At 33.0% G+C, this 17,589-nt stretch overlaps 2 non-coding genes across 2 annotated transcripts; one reads left to right on the top strand and one right to left on the bottom strand.

The window, feature by feature from the left end:
- Positions 1–16,445: 16,445 nt before the first annotated feature.
- Positions 16,446–16,519, top strand: Trnat-agu (transfer RNA threonine (anticodon AGU)). Its single transcript has one exon. It is a non-coding gene; the product is annotated as a tRNA-Thr (tRNA).
- A 576-nt stretch (positions 16,520–17,095) lies between these two features.
- Positions 17,096–17,167, bottom strand: Trnad-guc (transfer RNA aspartic acid (anticodon GUC)). Its single transcript has one exon. It is a non-coding gene; the product is annotated as a tRNA-Asp (tRNA).
- Positions 17,168–17,589: the final 422 nt, after the last annotated feature.

The raw sequence follows: 17,589 nt of genomic DNA, 5'->3' as shown, positions 1-17,589 counted from the left end.
CCCCATCATCCTAACCTAACCTAACGAATATAAGTCTTCAGTGTTTTATATTCCCATATTGTTTTTCATAAATCTGCCGTAAAAACGAAATTCATCTAAGTCGGATGATTTTTCGATTTTCTAGAGCCAAAAAACGAGAAGAGCGCGAAAGTATAAAATTACCGAAAATCATGTAAAATACTCACTTCAATTGCACACTAAATTTGTAGAAGTTTTTTTTTCATGCACACTTCAAAACTCTTCAAACACTAATTACATGGTTTTGTAATAAATTTTAAAACACACACTGAAATTATAATAGAAGATTTTTGAATATTCGGTAAAACGTTCGTAGCGCAGTCTACCGGAACCAATGTAAAACATTCGAAGATCAACAAGAATTTATAAAGAAAAAATGAGTTAAATAAACAATATCCATTGAACCGAATAGTGAATTTAAACCGTTCTTAAATGTTTTATTTTGTCACGGATATATTTATATGCAATGTGTCCAATTAAGTCGGAACCATATGGGAAACGTTTTTTTTTCTTAGTTTTATAAAGAAAAGTTATTCTTTATAAGAAGTTGTGCATGGTTCAAAACCTGGAATTCACTCATCAGATATCAAAATTTGTTAGTCGTATACGAGGTATGTAAAAAATATGAATTTTTGCTCAAGAGTAAAATACCTTCATTTTTGAGAATATTGACAATTGTTATCAAAAAAAGTTGATCACTATTGAAAATTATTGTCAGATATCCAATATTATCCATCTGCCATGAAAAGAATCTTTTTTTTGTGTTTATTAACTTATCTGTATCAGCATTTCCCTGACAAATTCGGGAGATTAACAATTTTCGTATAGAACGATTTGTTATCTAAGATACACTGAAAGCAAACGTCAAATCGCTAGTTAGATTTTTCAAAATACAAGAAATGGTGGTTTGGATTGTGGAAGATTCATCGAGAAGCAGCAGCTATATTTAACAACAGACATCAGAATAGAAATATTCAACATTCAAAAATTATAAATAAATTTAAGACGTCTGGAAGTGTTCACAATAATTTTAATAAAAAACGCCAGAAGAGCGTTGCCAGTGAGGACACGCAATTACAAGTGATGTTATCTGTAGTAGAACACCCTAAAATGTCATTGAGAAAAAGAATGTCTTCAATACGAAACGAAGTAAGTAGAGGTACAATGGTAAATATTATAAAAAATAACAATTATCATCCATACAAACCCCAGTTTGTGCATAAATTGAAAGATAGAGATTATGACAGTCGCTTTGAATTCTGCTCGCTGATACAAGGAGAGCTAGAAGAGTATCCCTTTTTATTAAGAAATATAATTTTTACCAAAGAGTCAACATTCACATCAAATGGAACTATCAGTTCACAAAATTGTCGCTGGTGGTGTGACAGTAATCCTCACTTTACCATCAAAACACGAGACCAATATTCATTAAAGACCAACGTATGGTGTGGTATTTACAAAAATAAAATCACAGGACCATATTTTTTTCGACAATCAATGAATGCTGAACGTTATCTAAGTTTTTTACAAAATGAATTATACAATGATTTTATTAGCGAACTATCCCTAATAAACCGTCAACGTGCATGGCTCCAACAAGACGGTGCTACATGCCATACCAAAGTTGCTGTGAGGGAATACCTTGAATCGACTTTCAATAACAAAGTAATACACAGACATTCACACATTTTTTGGCCGGCTAGATCTCCAGACTTAAACCCCCTCTGGATTATTTCTTATGGGGCTACTTAAAACATAGGGTTTACCAGCAAAGGCTTTTTCAAAATATTGATCATTTGGAATGGACAATTACAGAGGCATGTCAGGAAATTACTGCAGATATAATCAAGCATGTATTAAGGGAATTTAATAGACGAACCACCAAATGTTTAGAAAGAGATGGTGGATATGTTAAGGCTTTAGTCAATTAAAACAAAAAATAAATTATTTTACTTCCATTTTTTATTATCTTTCGTTCAAATATTGAAAAATAACTATTGGAAGGATTCATTATATTGTTTTGAATGTTATTTACTACTTATTTGTTAACTTGTTTATATTTTCATTTGCAAAATAAAATATTATGATATGTATGTATTAACTATTCAATTGCAATGTACATTGTTACGTAACTTAATAATGAACCGAAAGGTTATCATGTCTTTCAATAAAATAGCTGATTACAAGATTTACATATGCATGTATTTTATTTATACCAAAAAATATTTTTCCATAGTAGAAGGGCAATATTGGATATCTGACAATAGTTTTCAATCGTGATCAACTTTTTTTAATAACAATTTTCGATTTTGTAAAAAATAAAAGTACCTTACTCTTGGGTGAAAATCATGTTTGTGACGAACCTCGTATATGACTGATAAAATTTGTCATTTGATGTTTGCATTTTAACTTTTAGACCATGCAAAACTTTTTATGAAGAAGGACTTTTTTTCGTAAAACTAAAAATAAAGAAGTTTCCCATATGGTTCCGACTTAATTGGACACATTGTATATAAAGATCACCTAAAAATTGTATTAATGTTCTTTAAACACGCCCCTTGACTAGCGATTCAGTTATCATAACCAAGACTTCAAGCATTTTTGGATAATTTTTTTTTAAATTGATCATTAGCTTTATAATAGTGTTAAATTTTTTTTCGAATTAAGCCAGAAATCGTATGAAGCTAAATCTGGTTGGTGACAATCATATCATCGTACCTCGTATGCTCAACTTTTGGTTACATGCACCCATAAAATCATTATAACGATATAAATAAATTAATAATAACATTGACGGGTCGATCTACGTTGATTTGACTGACGATGTCGTTCCAGAAAGGGAGCCGAAGCCAGGTATACATAAGGAATAATGAGGATGGGTGACTTGAGTCGAATCCAAACGGTCACATTCGGTCTTAAACAGACATACACCGATGAAAAGTTACGTCAGGGTTCACACGCCACACAGAATAGAGATGACTGTCGTTAAGACTAAAGACTCTGCGGATGTTCCGTAGGAGTTATGATGATGGCGGGTATGAGGGAATCACAATCGGATTATAGAAGATTTATTAAAGTGTTTGCCAAATTCAAAGTACACTAAAGGGTCTGTTTAATTGTTAAATCGATTTAAGTGACTTCTGTAGTAGGTTGATAACATAGATTTGATAAAGCGAAACGTCCATTTACTTGTAGTAATCACCAACACTAACCAATTGATCTCATGTGAATTTAATGAAAAGTCAGTAAATCAAATCATAGATCAAACATAATATCATCTTGTTGTTCAAAATACCTCAAGGATTGAATGATTGGCAAACGAAACCAACAGATTATGTTGTCTCATCTTTTCTAAACATTTTTTCCCATATATATATCGCGAGATCCCCATTTTAAGAGAAGTTACAGCCCTTATCATCCTACGGATATAGCTACAGTAGTTGCCCCATTTGAAGATGGCGGATCATGCATGTACGTGGCAAACGATGTGGCTTGTTGAAGAAGCTTCAAATGAAGAAGAGATTAAGGTCCCAATAGATTTACCACAACTAATACTAAATAATTTGACTGAAGAGAAATAATATATCGTCTAATATAAAAAACATAGCAAGCAATTCAACTTCACTCCCGCTGTTTCTTTTCCTGGATGTTCAATAATGGTCTCGATAGTGCACATATTGATACTAGTATTTTTTTCTGTCTAAATTTCTGTAGATTATTCCAGATCCTAACTACCTTCTTTCTTTTCTACAATTTTTTCTATTATCTTGTACCTCTGTAGCTCATTCCACAGAAGGGTTCAGGTCTTCCAAATAATTTATCTGCTTCTACTTTAGCAAGTCTGTCTGCTATTTAATTTCCCTCTATTACAGTGTATTCAGGAACCTATTGGAAGGTAACTTTACTTTTTATGTCTATTTCATCCAACTTATCGTGGCATTTCCGAATCAGTTTAGATCTTATGACATTGAAGCTCGGGGCTCTAATGGTTGTTTGGCTATCGGGCAAAATAATAATGTCCTGTCTACTATTATTCCTTTTCGAACTGAGCTGAACACATTTTTCAATTACAAACTCTTCTGCTCGAAAAAATACCAGGCTGAGGGCGAGGTTAATCAAATATATTCACGATTTACTCAAAAATCGATTTTATTCAGCAATGTAATCTCCTTCAAGAGCAATCCAATCATTTCAACGCTTCTCTAACTTCTCGATGTCGTTCTTTTAGAAGAATTTGTCTTTTGCATCAAAATAGGCTTCAGTTTCAGCAATCGCCTCTTTATTTGAGCTGAATTTTTTTACCAGCGAGTATTTTTTTGAAATTAACGAATAGCCAATAGTCACTAGGGGCTATATCTGGACTATACGATGGATGATGAAGCAATTCGAAGTGTAATTCGTTCAATTTAACAATCGACTTGTGAATCGGTGCATTGTCTGAGTGAAAGAGTGGGCCGTTTCCTTGATTTTTGGATTCAACTCTATGTAGTATTCGCTATTGATGGTCTCTTCCTTTTGGAGATAGTCGATGAACAATATTCCATGCGCATCTCAAAATACTGAAGCTATAACGTTCTTAGCTGACTGTTGTGCCTCTGGATGCAAAAATATGATTTATTTAGTGTAAGCATGCCCAAACGCTGCTCTGACTCATCAACACATTGTTGTTTTTGATCGACTGTGATAAACACGGCACCCACTTTAAAAAAAGCTTTCTCAAGGTCAAATATTCATACAGTCTGATATCTTTACGGCCTCGGCTAATTACGTAGTTTCAATTTACGATTAGAGATAACTAATTTGTGGATATTTTTTATGTTTTCTGGAGTAACCACCTCAATTGAACGACCAGAACTTTCATCATCATCGGTGTCCACGACCACGTATAAATTCAGCAAACCAATAACAAATGATTCTTTTCGATGTAGCAGAGTCCAAATAAACTTTTGAAGCTATTGCTTAGATTGTACAGTATTTTTTTAATTAAATGATGAATTAATTAACTTATAACAATTAACAATAACAATAGTAGCGTCATTTTTTTCTGACTAATCAAAATGTTATGAAATTTTATAACATAGTCTTTTGAAAGTTGGTACTTCATAAACGTCATATGAATTTGACAATGACAGCTCCATCTGTGGGTCTGTCACACGACTTATTGCGGGATGTAATATTCGAGGCCGAACTGAATAACTAGGTGTATTGTCTATTGATTGTCCTTATGAATGTACGCCTTTGAGATTGAGTAAGTTATCAGAAATACGTAATATTTCATAGATTTTTTCAGTAATGTTTATAAAGCATTGAACAATAATTCAAATAATAAAACGTCAAACGTAATATCATCAAATACGCTTCATAGTTCCTAGACGCGAGCTTTCATCCTCAAATCAGCATATTATACTCTGAAAGTTAAAATCCGGCCAACAGCCGTGTGAATTGTTAGTGTTAACACGTGTTGTAGACACGTGTAGAAATCACAGTAGGCCAATAAACAAGAAGCGCGGGTGCGGCCAGATAAATTGAATAACACTTGCAAATAAGCACTGCTAGTGAGAGGGCATATTATGACTGTGCGTGTTATAAAGCAGAAGACAGGTCGGTTAGATGTGATATACAGTCTGTATCTCTACTCAAAGCAATATAAAAGTGACTATATGCGTCTGTCTGTTTATTATTCTCCTCCAAAGCATACCAACGCATTTTTACGCGGTTTTCAGTATTAGCTATTTTTTACAAATGCTGTCAATATTATATTGTCATTTCGTTGGGATCGTGACTAATTTTAAGTTAAAAACATATTTTTGGTTTGTCTTTTTGTTACAAAATATGAATAACCTCAAAAAATTGGAGCTTCATTGCACTCAAACTATTTTTTCAACTCACAAAATTTAATTCGCGTCACCAGATTAATCCTACTGACTGCGCCAAATAAAAATTCAGTTATAAATAATTACTAAATGCAGGTTCAAAATGAAAATTATTAAGTAAAGTTTCAAATAAGAAATACTTCAAGCGGTTTAATTCAAATTTTTCTGAATTGTTCACGATCGGTAGGGTTTTGTCCTATAATACTTCGGACCTCCTCTTCATCCACAGAGACAGAAACATAACAGGATGGAGAAGAATTATACGACATAGAAGAACAAGACGGAAAGTCATGGTAGAGGAAATTGATGAAGCGAAAAGGAAAATCAAAATATGAAAATCGAGTGGAGGAGACGACATAGAAGCGGTAATCATAAAATATTTTGGGAAAACAAGAAAGGGATGGTTGTTAAAGATATTCCATTTAGCATGGAACACAAATGAATTATTCAAAGACTGGGAGGGAAATCAATGGATACAACTAAATAAAAAAAAGTTGGCCTAATGTACGAGATCTACACAACAATTTGGTTATATTCAGTCATCATGTACAAGAATCATAGAGACAAAGATAAGAAAATGCATTGATGAGGAAATGTTGGAGAAGCAAATTGCATAGAGAGAACGAAAATAAACAATTGATAAGAGACATATCAAGGAGTTTGATAGAAAAAAAAAGATTTCAAAGATGCATTCAAAATGGTTCAGTATAGTATAAGGAATATAGAAATCCATAGAAAAATAACAGATGTAACAAAAGAAATATGTGAAATATAAGAAAAAAAAAGAAACGAGAAGATCGACGGAGTTCAAGTTAGGGGTAAAACAAGGACCTAGTCTTAATACTGTTCTATTTATACATGTCATGGATAGAATGATAAAAACAATGGAAGAGAAGAATTATAAACTGAAGAAAATAAAAGATACCTAGAACCAGTAAAAATTTGTACATGCAGATGATATTTTACGTCCATTTTAAGAAAATGGACGTTTAAACTGGTACAAAGAGAAGAACACTACAAAGAAAAGAGACACAAGAGAAAAAGAAAAGAAAACTCAAGAAAACATGGCTATATCAAGTAGCACCGAAGGAGAAAAGGAAACCATACAGCAAATGAAGTAGCAAAAGATAGGACATAGATAAAATACTCTGACTCTTGAAAAGGTACAGAGAGTTCTAAAGATAACAAGAAAAAATTCCAATAAAAAACATTGTCGGGACGCAATAACAAACGGGACAATTGATCAACTGTTTTTCAACAGAATATTTGTGATTGAGAAGGGCTGCTGCGACTCTCGTTCCCCAGGCTCCAATTGACAAACTGAAACGAGATCGAACTGAAACATATCGTAATTTATAAAGCTTGAAACTGATCTGAATGTTCTGATAAAGATCACAACAGATAATAAGTCATAGTTATAACCTAGAATCAAAGCAACAATTTATCTATCAGTGCTTTTTTGAAGTTAGGGGTATACTTCATGCGGAGTTTGTTTTCCCAGGGTTAAACCTTTTATTTGGAAATTAAGAATTCGTAATAGTGTCCCGATTTGAGGTGGACAAAAGTCTATTTCTTTAGAAGAAAAGGAGGAAAATTTATACTTTCTAGTTTGTTCTGCGGGTCCTGTATATATTATCATTTATTTTACTAATCTGGATTGCCCATATCTCACTCGATTGTCCGACATAAAAATTCTGGGTCTGTTTATAAATTCTCGGTAAAGTGTGTGCAACAAACAACTTCATCGTGTTCACGAAATTTCGTTCCCTGATTTAAAATATTTAATTTATATGTACGTATCATCAGTATATATTCAATATCATGGCAGAGAGAGCATATCGAAGTCATTTCTGGCAGATGTTTCCAGCTTCTAATTGCTTTTAATGATGTATACTAGCCAAAATTTATCGGCTGCAACATTATAGTAGCACCAAACAGGCTCAACATACATTGTAAAATAAAATAAAACACTACGGAATGGTTTCATCTGTATTTACACTCATACTTTCAATAGACAGTGAGGTGATTTTTCAGGGGAATCAAATGCAAGATTTATAAATTGTTATTTAATCTCAGTTACAACAACAAAAATTATGAATATTCTTCTAACTTTACTAGCAGACCCTGCCATGCGTTCCTGTGGATGAGTGATCTAAAAATGATGTATAGTGTATAGTCTAAGAAAATATATCACATTAAAGTGTGGCGCCATCTATGAGGTGCAAAAGACAAAATTTTACAGTTCTCTGTAAAGAAATTCGCCTAAGGCGCCATCTGTTCCAGACTTATGGAAACTACTATTAATAACAACAATCAACGTTGATGATCAGTTTATTATTAATTATTAATTATTGAGACCATTAAGTTAAATAATAACTATCCTATCATTTAAGTTGGACCAAATTACATATATATCCAACTTTCGGGAATATCAGTTGCCTCGTTTTTGAGTTCATTCGGAACATACACACCGACACTGAATTTTTATTTTTTAAGATATATGACGACGAAACTTATCTTTATTTTTATACTTTTGATGGTAAATGGTGGAGATTTTTTGAAATAAAAACGTACACCTTGTTTGACTTTGAACTAAATTTCAAGACATGTGAATCATGAAATTCACGAAACCATACAGATTATACGTGATATCACGCATTTGGAGATTCTGTTCATAAACAATTAAGCTGATCCCCATGTTTGGAGTGAATTAATATAAACTAAAATATTATTTTATGCTGAAGAGATAGAATAATATGTTGTGAACCCCCTTTTTTATTATCGTGAACCCGCCTCTGTCCGTAAATACAATATAGTCACATATCAAGCAACAGCCGGTTACCATGATAATGAGAGCAGCACACAAAAGCTAAGCTGTTGGGGATATTCATGTGTGATTTAATGATAATGGGGACTAAGTGGTATGGTCGGGTGCTAACAATTAGAAATTACACTAAAATCAGAATTACAAGTGTCAGCATCAAAGTCGATAAATCGGTATTAATTAAAACAAAAATAATCACTCGTCGTCGGTGAAAATTGAGTGAGGAACATAATTATCGCCCCATCTGATTTTTTCTAAGATATGTTAATTGTTTTCGAGATAATGTTTTTTCAAGATAACTAAAATTGAAACTAAAATACGGACATACAAAACACTCGATTTACATAATTTATTTTAGAAAAAAATGGAACTTACATTGTGTGTAAATATCAACTCACACAATATATACAATAATCGAATTTTCTGCTGCATTTTCCATTTCACAAGCTTCAGACTATCTCTTCAAATAAGAGGTGGGGGAGAGTTGGAACTTTGTTATTAAAAAAAAACCTGTAAGTCCGGTTCTGCATAGCCAATTTTCAAGAACTTGATGTTATTTGAAAGAAATCTTATCTATCAATGAAAAATATATATATTCGAAGCAATTTCATTAGCAAAGTGAATGCTAGAGGACGTTGTTTCATATATTTTAGATATTGTGATTTCTCTTGTCAAATTTAAGTATAAGCATAAAAGTTGAAATAGATCCATCATTAAAATAGAGAGAACCGAATGTAAATCTTTTTTTTTGTGTCTCTAGATATCACCCCAAGATATACATAACTTTGAATTTGTTCTAAGCACATTTTTCGTTCAGTTATGTCGAGAAACTTCTATCTAATTAAAATTACGAGATAGATAAAAATCTTTTCCTTTGTGGTGTTCTCATTATCATGAATTTCGATGTATCTTCGTTGACTCGTAGATTCACTGTCTATGCCGTTTCTATAAAGGCTCTACAGGCTTCCTTAAACTCGTTTTCCGATGTTGCAAAAAGTACTACATCATCTGCGTATGCCAGTAGTTGTTTCTTAATAAATATGTAGTCGAAAATGTAAAATATTGTGAAACAAAACCACGTAGCATCGAGCAGATGGGAGGGGTCATGGAAAAGACTACGTTAGGCTACGTGCAGAGAGGGAGGGTCCTAAAAGGTCGCCCTAACAATGATAACACATTATTAAACAAACAATGTTATAAATCTAAAAGTTAATAACTAATTACGTAAATAGTACTTCTTGCTCTGTAAAACAGACCTCCACAGCTTTTATTACCTTCTCGTTGGAAGAAAATTTACGATCTTTAAAACTTTTTTTCAGTTGAAGAAAGAGATGATAGTCGGACGGAGCCGAATCTGGTGAATAATTGGGATGTTCTATCAATTCAAAACCCTAAATCACGAATTTTTTGCACGGCAACATGAGATTTGTGTGTAGGGACGTTGTCCTGCAAAAACAAAATCCTTTGGATAGCTTTCCGCGTCTTTTCTCTTTAATTTTTTCCCGTAGAGAAGTCACTAATGTCGAATAGTAATCTCCAGCTATTGTTATACCCATATCCAAAAAATCAATCATGATTACTCCATGGCAATCCCAAAAAACTGAAACAAGAACTTTTCCGAACTTTTTTGGACACGAAACTTCTTAGGTCTTGGAGAACCAGAGTGTCGCCATTCCATCAATTGTTACCTTGTTTCTGGATCTTGGAAATGTACCCAAGTCTCATCCATAGTAACAATTCGGTTTAAGAAATCTACATCGTTTACAAATCGAACACAGATCGAACGTGATGCTTCTACCCTTGCACACTTTTGGTCAACATTCAAACATTTGGGGATTCATTTTGCAGCAATTTTTCTCATGTCCAAATTGACGTGAACTATATGATGAACGCGTTCGTATGAAATATTCGTTGCTTTAGATATCCGTTTTAGCCCGATTCGATGGTCTGATAAAATCATGTCATGAACTACATCGATATTTTTCGGAGGCTGACACAGAAACTGGCCTTCCCGATCGCTCATCATCTTCAATGGAAAATTTACCTCTTTTGAAGCTTGCAGTCCAATTTTTCACGGTCGCATACAAAGGACTTTGATCACCAAGGGTATTAAGCATATCTTCGTAAATCTGCTTACTTCTTAACCCTTTTATTACTATACTTCATTATGGCCGGATACTCCAATTTTTCGATTTTCACAATTTCAATGGACATCTTTTTTCTTTTAATTTATTGCGTAACTCTGGTTTACTTTTTTAACGTCAAACTTTACACTGACACTTATAATAAGTTATTGTTCGTTGCTATGGTAACGCAATATTCTGTTTATACATGGAACTGGTCTAGACTAACTAGATACCAATACATCCTCATACTTCATATTGCCTGTCATATTCTCTCAATCGTATCATATCTTGTCATGGGTCTATTGGTATAAGAAAGATCTTTTGTTCGGCTCCACAAATAAAAATCTAATCAACTTAGGTCTGGAGATTTGGGTGATCAAATAAATAGATCACTTATCAGGAAATATTTGACCAAAAAAATACCATACATTATATAATATATAATAATGCAATTAATTTCTAAAAAAGTCTAAATATGTCCATTAACTGCATCATTAAAAAAATGACCCTTGTCCGCTTAGTATCTCGCATCACACATTTACAGACCAACGTCCTTGATGTTGAATCTCCTACATCCAACGGGAATTTGTTTCGGACCAGTAGTGCATATTATGTCCATAAAAAATCATAATCTCGAACAAGTAGAACCATCAACATGCGGTTTTCACTATTATAAGATTAATTTAGTTCATTTTGAAAGACCTACATGAATTTTTACGCAACTATTTAAGTTTGTTTAGAGAAATCATAATATCTAAAATATATAAAACAACGCCCTCTAGCATTCACCTTGCTAACTAAATTGCTTAGAATTTATATATTTTTCATTGATGGAAAAGAGCTCTTTCGAACAACATCAATTTTATAAAAATCGTCTAAACAGAACCAGCACTACAGAGCCCACCGTTTAAAGTGTCACTTATACGAGTAAATTTGAAAAAAATACTTTTTAATTTTCTATTTTCAAGTATACGTCCTCTAGTGGTGGACCTAAAATCCTGAAAATAATTTCTCTATTTTGTCCTGGGCTACTTTTGTTATAATTTTTTTCCCTGAAGCTGTTATATGATCCGTTCCTGAGATATGGCGGACGACTGTTCTTAGTTACCCACCCGGTACATATTATAACACGCAACATATTATAAAGGGATTATGTGGATGATAATACTACATAAATTTCTTTGTCATGGAATTTACACGGTTCCTATTTAAATAATCATAAAAGAAAAGCGACACAATGATGTGAATTATTACTCGAGACCCAGCTGCTTATTGGTTCGGAAATGTAGATACCGAAAGCAATAATCGTCGTCGGGACATGAGTTAAAGTCTAGAAGGGTTAAGAACAGTAAATCTACGATATGACACTCCTAGATTCTTAGCCGAGTTAGTGAAGATATCTTACTAATACAATCGTACGCTAAAGCATATCCGAGGAATCTCCGTAGAAGATGATATATTCGCGGACTTCTCCAATTATTACCATCCAGTAGATTCTCGATTTTCACGAATCGGATGCGGGTCTATGGTTGAAACTTCGACGGTTTCTGCTCCTAATAATTTAGGGTACACTTTTGTTAGCCTCACTACCATAATTAGTTGGTAACAACTAATATAATATACGTGGTGTGTTTGAAAAAGTTTTCACCGATGATAATAACCAGTATATTGTTTTTAATGTCTAAGAAAAATCGAGATCATTATAATCGGTAGTGTGAGATTTCTATTCACTAAAAAACCCCTTTATCACCAACCGTATTTTAAATCTTGTCAATGAGATATCATAGCCTGTGATTTCATTCACTTTGTATCACTTAGCTCACTGGGTGAAGAGCCTCGCGTATAGTTGCTTTCAGTTGGTTTTTACCAGTATTAGTATTCGAAAAATGTGTGCTCTGCCTCGTCGGCTCTGTCTAGGTTGTACCAGCACATTGGAGTATGGTTTTGAAAGATTAAGGGCAAGTAGGCATGGCATAGCTATCTTAGTCAATAAGAAATCCGTGAGCTATCCATCTACCCTAACAGTAATTCTTCCATGCCTCTTCCTATTCCCTCTTGTTCTAGCTCCGCTCATATTGACACCTTCAATTATCATGTTGTGAAGTTTTCCCCTGCTAGAAGGCCGACAGGTAGGTGCAGGTCTCTATGCCAATAGGTTTATTTTGTTCCAAGATATCGCTCCATCCAATCCATAGAATAAGAGGACCACATCCAAAATAAGGTAGATTTTGTGGGCCGTAGGTTAAGAAATTCATCATTATCTATTGCACAAATTTGTATTAATTGCTACCAATGTAATAAAGTGAAAAAATCTTAACTTTTTTATTGTTGTTTACTATAAACTGTATTTAAATTAAGATACGAGAATAATTGAACAACAGTATTTTTAACAATCAAATATAAAAAAGCTTCATTGTATGCTGCAATTGTTCACAGTTAAATATTTTTTCGGTAGTCAACAGAACATTATCTACTTAACAGTGTACTTCTAGATCCTTGACTTCATTATTTTTCACTATTCTTCTTTTTGCCTTTCACTTCTTTTCATCGCTCGTTCATTTCTTCCCTATCAATATCCTCTTCTTCTTTCCCCTCCTCCTCCCCCTCATTCCTCCTGCACCATTCCCATAATCTTCTGCCGAGGCTTTCCGTCAATGTATCCTTAACACCTTTGCTCTAACTATTTGTGTCCTTTTCTGCTTTTCATGTATCTAAAGATCTTTCTTCCCCATTAACATCCTGCTGGACTTCTTGTATTAATTTTTCTGACCAAGCTTTAAATACCCTAAAAAATTTCCCGGACAGGATGGACTCCATATCGAATTAGTGGAGTAAGGTGACTAATATACATTGTAAAATACTAAACAATTATGCTCATGTTTAAAAAAGAACCGACTAACTACATAGAGATGAATCTGCTGGATACATCAAGTCAACACAATTAACTCGATCTCAACACTAGAAGATGAGCAGAAAGGATTAGGATCAGGAAGATTCGTAGTCGAATGACAGATGATAGACTGATAAAAAGTGAAAGGGAAAAATATCCAATTGGATCACGGAGCAGAGGTCGACCACGAAAGAGGCGGAGTTACAACCTAGAGGTAGGACGAGGAAAGATATTGAAGAAGGAACAGGCGATAGATCTATTATGGAAGAAAGAAGAAGAAGTTTTTTATGGTGTCTTTAGTGCATATCTCTATCTATCTTCTATGTTTATAATACTACATCAAGAAACAAGTTTTGATTTTGGAGACTTGTAGGACCTTCTCGGGGTGCTTCACTTACTAAAATGTGTTTCGATACTCTTATTTCATTGAATATAAAATCCTCCCAATGTACTTCGTTACTGTTAAAGATTTACATCCTCCATGCTCTCAAAACGTTTGAATTTTGGGGGCTTATTGGATATTGTTGGTATTCTCCACTTATTAAAATGTTTGTTGGTACTTCTTTTCCATCCTCCATGTTGTCGAAGAAGATGCAAGAAACAAGTTTTGATTTTGGAGACTTGTAGGACCTTCTCGGGATGCTTCACTTACTAAAATGTGTTTCGATACTCTTATTTCATTGAATATAAAATCCTCCCAATGTACTTTCGTTACTGTTAAAGATTTACATCCTCCATGCTCTCAAAATGTTTTAATTTTGGGGGCTTGTTGAATATTATTGGTATTCTCCACTTATTAAAATGTTTGTTGATGTTTCTTTACAATCCTCAATGTTACCGAAGAAGATGCAAGAGACAAGTTTTGATTTTGGAGATTGGTTGGACCTTCTCGGTATGCTTCTCTTGCTAAAATATGTTTCGATGCTTTTATTTCATTGGATATAAAATCCTCCCAATGTTCTTTGATTACTGTTGAAGATTTACATCCTCCATACTCTCAAAATGTTCTAACTTTGGGGACTTGTTGGATATTGTTGGTGTTCTCCACTTATTAAAATGTTTGTTGATACTTCTTTTCCATCTTCCATATTGCCGAAGAAGATTTTGCAGATGAAGATTTGATTTTGGAGACTTGTTGGACCTTCTTGTAGTGCTTCATTTGTTAAAATGTTTTGATACTTTTTTTCCATCCTTCAAGCTGTTGGACAAGATACAAGTGGCCGGCATATGGAATTCACTGTAGTTTATGGTGAAGGAAAATTTCAATAAAATTTCTAAATTTTTTCCGTATTATTACTTTCTCAATAGCTTCATAGGTTTTTTCTGTGCTTTAGTACTAAGCTTCTGTTAATCGCCCTACTCTAAAACCTTCTTGGTATTCTTTAACTATGTTATTTTTATACTTCTTTAACCCATTTCGTATTACTTTGGTGATGACTTATACAGTATTTAATAATTGGATTAATTATTATATTGATAATTATTTAAAGAAAATCAACTCTAAGCGTATAAAAATTATGTTAAATGTGAAAATCTTATTATTAAGTCTAAAAAAATGTATTTGTGAAACTAATGTCAATGTTCACATGGAAAATTAAGTCTATGTTTATTAAATATTGTGAACAAAATGAACTTTTTTAATCAAAATAAAATATTAAGTACACCAACACTCACAATTACACTGTCTGACGCGCGTTTCGAAAACCAATTTATCGTCTTCAGAGACTGAAGGTAAACAGTCTCTGAAGACGATAACTTGGTTATCGAAACGCGCGTTAGACAGTGTGATTGTGAGTGCTGGTGGTTTCAGAAACTCGAACTTAGTTAAAATATTAAGAACAAAACATACATTCATTTTGAGTAAGTGTTGTAGGTTTGAAAACTATTTAAGATGTTTGAATGCCTCAAATTCAAATTAAAAAGTGTATGGCGAGATTGCGTTTTCACTAACTCACGAACGCGATCAAACAAGCAAAGTGAAGACAAGAATGTAAAAGAAAATATGAAGAGTTTTAGTGACAAACATGATTAGACATTTTGTGTTTTGATTAAAACCTTTTATGTAATTTTGGCCTTAGTCAGCAAAGATAAATACGAAAAGGATTATGATTTCTAAGATTATAGTCTACGGAGTTCGGCTTAAACATTATCTATAAATCAAAATGCATGTACTTACATATACACACATATTAAGGGCGATGCTAGAGGGATTACAATAACTATGAAGGAGAGCGAATAAGAGAACGGGAAAGAGGATGGAGGGAATTATTCTGTTTGATTGAGGTTATCTCTGGTTGTATGTAAGTAGCGATGAAATATAGTTATTGCTCTCCCCCAGAGGTTTTGTGAGATACAACGTGGTTAAAATTATGTAATTCGAAGATTTGATAATGAAAGAAATTCTGTACGTTTATTAAGTTAGAATAAAGTTAAGAATAACTCAAGTTGTATGTTTGTAGTACTAATATTACATATGACACACCATTGGTTCCAAAAAAGCACCAAAAATTGAAAAAAAACAACAATGAAGTTTACAGTATATGCCACTTACTAATTCATATGTATACAAAAAATAATAAAAAATCTTTTGTAATTAATTTGTTCAATAAGAAGGGGCCATTAAAATGATAATCAACGTATTAAAACTTGTTTGGAAGGAGTTGTTGTGACTGAAATAAAAGGATTAAATCAGTACACATCTTATATTTGATGAAGGCGCCGTGGCTTAGTTGGTTAAAGCGCCTGTCTAGTAAACAGGAGATCGCGAGTTCGAATCTCGCCGGGGCCTTACGTGTATTTTTTTTATTTTTAATTACAAATGATTCTTAATATAATTTAATACTTCATTCATTAAATATTATCAAAAATTTGGTTTTTCATTTCGAAAATGACACGACATATTTATATCAATCAAATCCTGGAAATAAAAATTTTAGGTAGTTATAAAAACGAATGAAATTGTAGCAGCGTATGTAAAACAATCCTTAAGGGGTTAGTGGTTGTCACAGGCACGAAAAAATGAGAAATTTCAGTATTTTTTGCTATTAAATCGTGTTATTCTACAAAAGTAGTTATATGGCATTATTATACAATGTTTTGACTTGAGGTCACGAAAATTTCAAAAAAAAATTTTATTTCCTAAGTTATAGCTGTCTATGTTGACTCAGTTCCACAAAAAGGTCCTTGCGGTGACACAATTTGCTATTTTACATTGTAACCTTAGAATTTTTGCACTCCACTCAAAGACGAAAACTTTTTCAAGTAGTTTTTGGGTGAATTTCTATAAAAATGTTTATTTGTCATTAAATAATTTCTTCTCTAAATAAATGTCAAAATTTAAAAAATAAGAAAAAGTATGACTCCTCTCCCCGGCGGGGAATCGAACCCCGGTCTCCCGCGTGACAGGCGGGGATACTGACCACTATACTACCGAGGATACTTACAAATGGCATGACATTGCTGAAGAAAATAATATTTGCTGGTAATATTTGACAAGATTCATATTTTTTGTTAAAAAATGGTTTTAATTTTAGGTCGCTTCTGATTGAAAATTAGATTTTGAAACAGAAGAAAAATTGAAGATCTGATATATTCCGGTCTTTATCAAAATAAATTATAGTAAATATTGAAATTGTGTTTAAAATAAACGTAGCCATGGTGCCAATTATTTCATTAAAAAAAAATTTACACGATTACATTTTTATATTAAATAATAAACAAATACCACAAACATCCAATACCTTGTTAATAATTGCCCAAAAGTCAATAGTTGCTCGTAAAGTTTAGGTTATTAAAATTTTAACGACCACTAAAAATCCTTATGTATAAATACATATTAAAATATAATGTACTACGAAG

This window comes from Diorhabda carinulata, chromosome X (assembly GCF_026250575.1).
Source record: "Diorhabda carinulata isolate Delta chromosome X, icDioCari1.1, whole genome shotgun sequence".
NCBI lineage: Eukaryota > Metazoa > Arthropoda > Insecta > Coleoptera > Chrysomelidae > Diorhabda > Diorhabda carinulata.
Note: the sequence above shows the minus strand (reverse complement) of the source record. Positions and strands in the feature narration are given on the sequence as shown.